This window comes from Haliotis rufescens, unplaced genomic scaffold, assembly GCF_023055435.1.
Source record: "Haliotis rufescens isolate VD_foot unplaced genomic scaffold, xgHalRufe1.0.p SCAF_5, whole genome shotgun sequence".
Classification (NCBI taxonomy): domain Eukaryota; kingdom Metazoa; phylum Mollusca; class Gastropoda; order Lepetellida; family Haliotidae; genus Haliotis; species Haliotis rufescens.
Genome location: NW_025964223.1, coordinates 17,497,305 through 17,506,783, shown reverse-complemented (window position 1 = coordinate 17,506,783; position 9,479 = coordinate 17,497,305). Strand labels below are relative to the sequence as shown.

Below are 9,479 nucleotides of genomic sequence, written 5' to 3'. Positions count from 1 at the left end.
TATATTTTGACATTCTTGATTAAAAATTTGAAACCAGAACAAAAGAACATTCTGGAATGGCTAATAAATAGATGGTCTAGATTGTATGGATTCAGTTGTTAAGCCTGTATGGATTCAGTCGTTAAGCCCATAACTATCATTTGGAATACGCTGTGTTAACCTTTTTACGAGGTTGCATGATTAGAAATCACAATCCAACTGTCACTGTCATGAACTGGTAAGTGACGCTCTGATTGGTCGGATGAAAGGTCGTTCTGAAGTGACCCCTAATGGCATGTCCTCAGATCTTTGTTTAGCAGGAGCGAGAACTAAGATATCATTTTAATGAGATTGTATAAATGAGAACTTCATTTGCTTTTGTTCTGCATAGTTTTGCTGTTCTGCATAGTTTAGCTGTTCTGCATTGTTTAGCTGTTCTGCATAGTTTAGCTGTTCTGCTTCTTGTCACTTGAGCGGAATATCTTGTGATATGATAGGTATCATGATCAACTCTAAAACCTCTTGCTTCAGACAGTCAGTTATTATTTTCATAATTTCTTTTTGACAATCTGCATACAACCTTTTTTCTGGCGGAGGAAGGGAAGGAGCTCATTATGCTATTGCTGACAGAGCCTTGTTGGATTATGAATTTTGGCAAATTTGTTTCTTCTCAGCCATCTAGTAATTTCTGTTGATTGAGTTTGTGTGTAACATTTCATCATTCTTTGGGAAAATGAGAAATACTTTCTTTGTTTCTGCTAATAAATCTTTGCTCACTTATGCTTTGCTTCAACTGTCACACCTATAACTTGCTTTTTATTTCCTTTTGAGATTTTTTCAATAAAAAGTATATTTTGTTAACATTATTACTTGTGTATTCACTGATATTCTATTATATTAAGACCATACTTATATTATTTCTATGTCAGACACCTACATCACTTCAGGCTTTCTTCCCACATTAAGCTGCCGTGATAGAACTGGAATACTGTTCACAGCGGTGTTAAACCCAACTCACTCACTCACTTTGTTTTGTCTAGGATTTCAGAGTTTTTCAGTAAAAATTGTACATGGAGACTACAATTTATATATCTCTATGAATGATGTCCATTATTGTTTGAGGGATAATTGAGACAGGTTATTCTCTGCTGTAGACGTTTTATGTTCACATGAACTGGGTGGTTGTTTTTGCTGGTGGACTGAAGTCCCTGACTTCCGTCATAAACTCAGTAGCATTTGTCAATTAATTATTCGAGTCGGCTGTAAAAGAAATATTTCAATCTGCCCCCACAGGGTTGCAAAATAAACATATTTCTAAAAGCTTTCAATCACTTATCAGAAGGAGAACCTCAGCACTCATACACAGCAGACGTAAATTCAAAATGAACATAACATCAATACGCTACATGTATCATGTCACTGGATTTTCTGTTCCTTCACGTGATTGTCTGATCACGACTCAAATGTTTACATGAGTGTACCAAGAAATAAGTGTGGTCTTACATTGTATTTCCAACTGTACCTGTTTTTTGCATGTTTGCTCTGTTGTTTAAAACCATGCTTGGCAAAGGGAGTTCTGACAAATGTCTCTCAATATGATGTGCAAATTCACCCCTTATGGCATGAATGTCCGAACACAGTGCGTTTTCATGGATGACCAGGGATTTCACAGGTGCGTGAATGATTTGTGAGAATATATTTTCGTAGTTTTTGAAAAAGAGAAATTCCACACACAACCTTTCATTTGGCATGAATTTGTTTATTCAGTCTGTGAATCAGTTCATCAAAATGCCATCCAGTTAGATGTTAGGACTCATGGAGTAATCATATATTGTGGCATATCGAAATTTGTTGCAGTAATGAACTTTGTAGCAATAAGATACAATCTACATAATAAGACCACAACAAGAGACAGTTCTCTAAGATGCTGTGTTTCGTTGTGTAGAGTAAGGTCTCTTAGGCGAAAGAAAACATCTTATGGTAAGTTCAAATCTTTGATGTTTCGAGGTTTCATCAAGAGTGTCACCAAAGTGGTAATCATCTAAGATTAAAGCAACTATAGATGAAATGCTACTGTTGCATGAAATCAGAAAATTCATGCCATGACAGATTGACAAGCGGTGTTAAACCAAACTCAGTTGAGGAGTTGCATTCAGTCATAAAATGGAATGACAAGTGACCCTTCCAAAACACATTTAGTTTCTCATAACAATAATATTAAATTGAATTGAATTACGGCTAAGGTTGTGCCAGTCTTTTAAATAGGTAACCAGTGTATTTATTAATTATGTTTTGTATTTATTGTGAATGTTACCACGACTATTGGTGGCACCAACAGAAACCTTGCATGTTATTTTATCCCTACATTGCTCATATATCATCAACTTTATTTATCATAGGTTGGCACCAGTGTCAAATCAACTATGATGCAGACTGCCAGTGCTTGATGAGGTGGGATAGATTTTGCCATAATCTAGAAAGACACAACCTATTGGTTGCAGTGGATGACCCTTGTGATCGAGACAAAGGTCTTTGTCTGTGAAATCACTGTTAATCTGTAAATAAGGAACACATCAGACGAATCACTAAACGTCAGCAAGGGTCATTATCTTCATTGATATGGATGATCGTGGGCAAGGGGATGAAGAAAACATCAGTTGAATTGTAGAAACAGAAAACATAGTTGGCGTCCAAACAACATAAAATCTTCTTCCATGCTTGAGCTTTTGGAGAGGTGAATATCCTACCAAGGATTGAACCTGCAGTTGTTTCCAAAACCAGTTTACATTAAAACAGAAACATAAGGATATGAAGATGTACAAAGGAGGGAAAACTAAAAGGTCACCGAAGACATCACAGTGAAAAGAAAGACTCCATGAGGGTAGGTGTGGACATAAACAAAATTGTTTTGTCTTCAAGACATCCAACTTGAGTCAGGATCATCAATAATCTGATGGCATTTAAACAACCTTTAAGCAAATTTCAGAATACTTCAAGAAACCATACATGATATGAGAAAGGCTTAGCCTGATATCCTAATTTACTGAAATTCCAATGACATACTCATAACCCACACTGTTTCAAATGTCAACAAAGAAGAAACTGAACACGAAGGTCTAGAAAAGCGTATTAAAACCCAAACCAAAGCAAATCAAGTTGAAATGTCTGTCAACAAAGCTGTGAGTAGACATTTATTGATGTGTCTTAACTCCTCCCAAACTTTGAGTAATGACTTACCAGTGGCTGAAACGTATGACTGGCAAAAAGTGGGTCTTGTTAAAGTTTTTCTGGCAGGATCTCATCAATGTAGATGGGTACTCCCTATAACCAGACTTTACAAGAAGCTCTGTCAGTCACCTACATCCGTGACCACTGATTTCGGGTTATCATAGATCACAATACACTTGGAGAATAATGTAGAAACTTAGAAAGCTCCATTGGTGACTGAAGTTTGCAGCCAAACAAACCAAAGGATAAGCGTTAAAATACAAGGCATTATATATCACAGGATAGCTTCTACTACAACAGAAGAAAGTTGAACACAATGAATGTTTCTTTACCCTGTTATGTCTCTAAAGCAGTAACATGGAGAAAAAGTAGAAGAATCAACAATTTTTGATGAGGCCCTGCTTACTGTTATTCATACACACCTGGTTTAAGATAAAGAGTCTAATGGATCCCAGTATACTTTACCTTCATATCTGTGGAAGGTCAACCTGAGAATCAACATTGAGGTCTGGACGTGGAATGAGCAGGTGGCGTGATCAATGTGTGGTTCAATTATAATTGAGAGGGATAAAAAGGCATGCTTCACTGTATTTCTTGTCAAATAGCCTGTTACAACTTTTCTGAACCACTATTATCTGCCTGATTGAATGTGGCAACAATGGGGCGCTTCATGAATCTACAAAAATGAAGATGAAAACACTTGAAGTCCTGATGATGAGTTAGTGAACTCCACATCTTCTGCATCTACACAGAGTGTTTGACACCCTGCTGTCATTCAAACAGACAGTGAATGACCCATTCAAGAAAACCCTTGAAAATACCTAGCCCGTTCTGATATCTGCACGAAGTGCGCTCGGATGCACACAGTTGAATCAAGAAAGTTTTGAACATTTTGAGGTATTGCACATCAGTCACATCTACCATTTGAACTCAAAACCTGTGCTTATTATTTCTACACTCAAAACACTTCTCAAGACACATCTCTTCTACCAAGACTGTCTCAGCATATGGAGATTAGCACATTGTAAATGAACAACTATTATTATTACATGTGTATTGTTGTCATCATCATGATTATTGTTATTATCTAATATTTCACATCCTTGAGATTGATGAGAACTAGGCTGCCACAACTTGTTGTCTTTGACGTTGTTGGAAATCAGGCAAGACTTACTGGTCAAGCATCCAAATGCCAGATTGCACAGATCCATCATAATCATGCTGTATCAAACGATCTCTCAACCAGCTTTTGTGGACACGGTCTTTGTGAAGAATGTTGATGGAGAATTAAGGCTGACCATACATTCTACCCAATGCCCTATATCATTAATGCCAGGAAAGGTAATATAGCCACTGTGTTAGCTTGCCTTGTTGTTTCTGGAACATTGGACCTCTTGGTGAAGAGAAGAATATCATGTAGAATTTTAATAGTACTATATGAAAAGGAAGTAAGAACCAAGCTTTTGGTCTGACAACATCTTTGTGAAGAAATGAATCCTCTAGAGTCATTATGAGAGGCAACTACAGCAGTAATGAGTGTTTTGAAGCTAATGGCTTGGTATTGCAGTTGACTAATATCCTCAGGTGCATACCATTCCACTCTTTGCATAACTTCTCTGTTGATATACATGCTCTCACATAACATCAGTTGCATCACCGTTATCTTATTCTGCTCTCCGGCATATCATCTGCATGTGCTAAGTGCTTCAGAGTGGCAACATTGATCCTGAAAACTATTTCAACTTTGAGAGGTGTAGTGGCCTTTCAGTATCTCATCGGGTGTTAACTTTCATTCAACAAACAGACCCAGAGTATGACTTGCTCCTTGGCATAGAAATGCATAGGCCAAACAGTAGACCGTGCTTATTTTAGTGTATTAGCCTGCAGCTTTGCAGCCAGGGAACAGCTTCCTGTATGCTATGGATGTACCAAATTGGATTTATGAAGCCTGTATTGATGTATGAAATATTGTTGTTATGGGAAACTTCATAGGAAAGCTGAAGGTCCTAAATGCAATTTACATCATGATGCCATTACTACAACATTTACCGTCAGTTTTCAACACTTTTTCAACAGTTTTCCATCAGAGAGATGTCAGCGCCCTTCATGGACTTTATGCTCTGGTGATGGAGGACCAATGACACTGATACATCATGGGATAAAGCTAAAGACATGTGTGCTATCGCTGATTATACTTGTGATGTGTCCAAAGTGATGTGGCTAATCACTCTCCAGATAGTAAAGTTGACGTGTTTCAACAGGTCCCACAAGTTTTTGTTACGTCGTTTACGGGATGCTACACTAGAGACTCTCACACAGAAACAAATTCAGAGACGTCTAAAACCGTTCTGAGGAGAGTGTGTCAAGGCCTCCTTTCAGACCATGCTTTAGTCATGAAATAGATTGGAAAATGAAGGGAACTTAGAGGGAAGGATCCCCAAATCATTCAGAGAGCATAAGTCCAGTAAAGATGTGTTCAGAAGGGAAATGAGTCCAGCTGCAAATGACTTATTGGCTCACTGGTTTGCAAACTTTGACAAATCTTCTGAAAGCCTTCTGGTCTTTGATAAATGTAAAAACATTCCACCGAAACAGAATCCATTGGTCTCAAAAAGCAAAATAGTGATGAAAAATATATGAATGGATCTCTGAAAAGCAATAATGGCGCCAGATGTTCGCGAAAAGTATAAACAAGATATGTAAGTGCTCAGCCCATTAGAAGTAGGTGGAACAACCTACAGTGGACCTGATGTCAAGGAAAAGGTTTGATGAAGGAAACAGATTGAAAATGAAGGAACAGATCAAGGAAATAAGGATGCTGTGCTGTAATTTAACCTTTTTTGTGTATGATTACCTGAAATATGTCGGAAAGACTTTGATGTATCATCTCTGTTGCCTGTTCAACACAGTCAGAGAGACTGGTTTCATTCTGCAGGAATGGAAACACAGTGTTATGATGCCTATTCATAAAATAGGCCTAAAATCTGGAAAGGATTTGAACAGATACAGGGAAATGTCTTTGAGCCCTGTAGTAGAGAAAATGTTTGAAAGGGTACTACTGCCGCATCTGACATCACTGAGGCAATGAAAGAATGTTCCTCATGTGGAATAGATGGCATACCAAAAAGACTTCCACACACGCTTCATACAAGAAGCAAGAAACTGTACACCACCACAGATTAAACGGGATTGCGTAGTCCATGTACTTTTCCGAATGGTGTGCTATCAGCACGTCAATATATACTTTAAAGAAACCAGCTGTTTGACAAAATGATCAACGACAGAGGACGGTCTATGATCATGGACTTAAATACTGGAAGTCCAACCCAAGCTGATGCTGTCGCTTTGGTCAGCTCAAGTTCGGCAAACCTACACTTCTGAAAATCGCAGAAGATGACAGCAAACAGTGATGTTTCACACTCTTTACCGCTAAAAGTCAGAACATGACCTTGACCTTCAGAAGCAGAAAAAGACATCTACACACGTACCAGCTGAGATGATGCTCCACTGAAATCTTATACCTTCAGGCAAGTCAGTCAAGCATGTTGGGGTTATATTGACTGATGACTTCAACTCTATGGAGATGACTCTGGAGGCAAGGAATAAGCTAAAACGATGAAGTCTTTTGTGTTTCCCATGCCGCTTCAAGAGAGATAGTAATAGACAATAAAAGCTGCTGTTAGAATGTTGTTAGGATTGGAAAGAACGAAGAAATCTTTTGCTTTTCATTATTGCACAAAGAGCTTGTTCACCCAGCATGAACGTAAGCTCAGGCAAGTCCCCTGTGCTGACCCTCTGCGAGGTTTCTCATCTGTATCTGTAGCTCCATGGAGATCTTAACGACGTTTTGAGTGGAGGGGTAGCCAAGTGGTTAAAGAGTTCGCCCATCACTCGGTTATAGTGGGATCAGCTTAACGCCGCTTTAAGCAATAACACGGTGGGGGACACAGGAGAGCCCTGCAGGCATACGGGGATTGATAAACATAGAGTACCGCTGAAGTGAAATGTGCAAAGATGTACAATCACATAATCGGATCAAGATCATTTATACAGGTAGTATGACGTGTTTGACATTTTATCACGAACATCACTCCATATTTGTTGTCGATTTGTACATACTTCAAACCTGGGGTGACCTACGTCCATTGTTTTATGACCTCCAATCTATGTGCATCGTTCACAAAGGTTCTTTTGGTGATCAGAGGGAGGTACATATACTTACGATTATTTACCTCTACCTCCGCTGAAATAGTTCTTTACAAATTTTGTAATTACCTATTTCGTAATTTGGCGGTCGGCAATGTAAGACCTCGACCTTTCCTCAATCCCAAGAATGACCGACCGCCTCCGTATTCTAGTGCTAGAGCGTTCGCCCGGAGAGCGGAAGGTCCGGGGTTTGATCCCCGGCCGCGTCATACCAAAAGACGTTACAAGATGGTACTTCTTGCTACCCTGTCCGGCGCTCGGCATTAAGAGGATAAAACAAGGACTGGTCAGCTCGGAGTCAGTATACTGTGTCTGAGTGGGGTATTCATGTTAAACTGCGGCATGCTATCTCAGTGAGCAAGCACTATAAATCGGCATCAGTCCGGAGTAGTACAAGCGTACACACACACGCGTACATGCACGTCTCTATATAAGTGCAATAATAAAAAAAACCAAGCATGATCTCAGTGTCATGTTTCATACCGATCTGCTCCTAAAATCATTTTTCCAACGAAAATATTTCGGCTTCTAGTTGAAATTAAAGAAATATGTTTTCGCAGCTACAGCTGAAAACATTTATAGTCTCCATGCAAAAGGCTACTGGCCTGGTTAATAGTAAACCCGGGATGTTACAGATTTTCATTGTTTTTACTTATATTTGTTTTCAGAGTGCCGGGATTTTTTAAGATATATATTTGGATTTACTCATATTTGGTATAGTATAGTGGTTATATTCATGTAGTATGGTAACAGATGTTATAGTTTTGGTACAGAAATGTATTGCCCCTACCCACTGGTAAATCAGTTAATGATTTCGGCTAAATATTTACAACTCCATGCACCTGTTTCATATTTCCGCCTTATACACGGTCACTAAAGCAAAAAGCGTATCTTCTTTAATTTATTCTTTCAGTATTAATGTCGTTTGGTGATGGCTGCCTAATATAAGTGAATGTATATGCCACAAATGTAACCTTTAATTACTTTTGAAGCAATTACATAAAATGCACATATTTTTTATAGAAAAAAAGTTAAAAACCCATTAAAAACCCATTTCTTGCTCACGTTTCCCTTCTTCACATAAGCTAGGCATGCAGTTTACATATATGTCTATTATATTTTTGTATTCACGTATATGTTCCCAAATTTGTGCTTTGGCGACCTGTTCTCCCAGAAACATTCTCTATTATTATAGTCATTATTGTTGGCTGTAAGGCACCATATGTTGAATCTGTTGTATCAGTTATCATTTGAATAAATCGAGCCAATCTCATTGAAATCAGATCTTAGTTTCCGCTGCCGCTAAACAAAGATCTGAGGACATCCCATTACGGGTCACGTCAGAACGACCTTTCGGGATTTTTTAAGATATATATTTGGATTTACTCATATTTGGTATAGTATAGTGGTTATATTCATGTAGTATGGTAACAGATGTTATAGTTTTGGTACAGAAATGTATTGCCCCTACCCACTGGTAAATCAGTTAATGATTTCGGCTAAATATTTACAACTCCATGCACCTGTTTCATATTTCCGCCTTATACACGGTCACTAAAGCAAAAAGCGTATCTTCTTTAATTTATTCTTTCAGTATTAATGTCGTTTGGTGATGGCTGCCTAATATAAGTGAATGTATATGCCACAAATGTAACCTTTAATTACTTTTGAAGCAATTACATAAAATGCACATATTTTTATAGAAAAAAAGTGCATTCTGGGTTCCGACCGATATCTGCAGGAGTTGGCAAGTCAATACAATCTCTTGCCACTCGACATTAAGCCGGAATTAAAAACCCATTTCTTGCTCACGTTTCCCTTCTTCACATAAGCTAGGCATGCAGTTTACATATATGTCTATTATATTTTTGTATTCACGTATATGTTCCCAAATTTGTGCTTTGGCGACCTGTTCTCCCAGAAACATTCTCTATTATTATAGTCATTATTGTTGGCTGTAAGGCACCATATGTTGAATCTGTTGTATCAGTTATCATTTGAATAAATCGAGCCAATCTCATTGAAATCAGATCTTAGTTTCCGCTGCCGCTAAACAAAGATCTGAG

General features: G+C 38.2%; 1 long non-coding RNA gene across 1 annotated transcript; it reads left to right on the top strand.

Moving 5' to 3' along the window:
* The first annotated feature begins 6 nt into the window (after nt 1-6).
* LOC124145192 lies at nt 7-3,041 on the top strand. The gene is made up of 2 exons (XR_006862523.2): nt 7-1,651; nt 2,379-3,041. It is a non-coding gene; the product is annotated as an uncharacterized LOC124145192 (long non-coding RNA).
* The last annotated feature ends 6,438 nt before the right edge of the window (nt 3,042-9,479 follow it).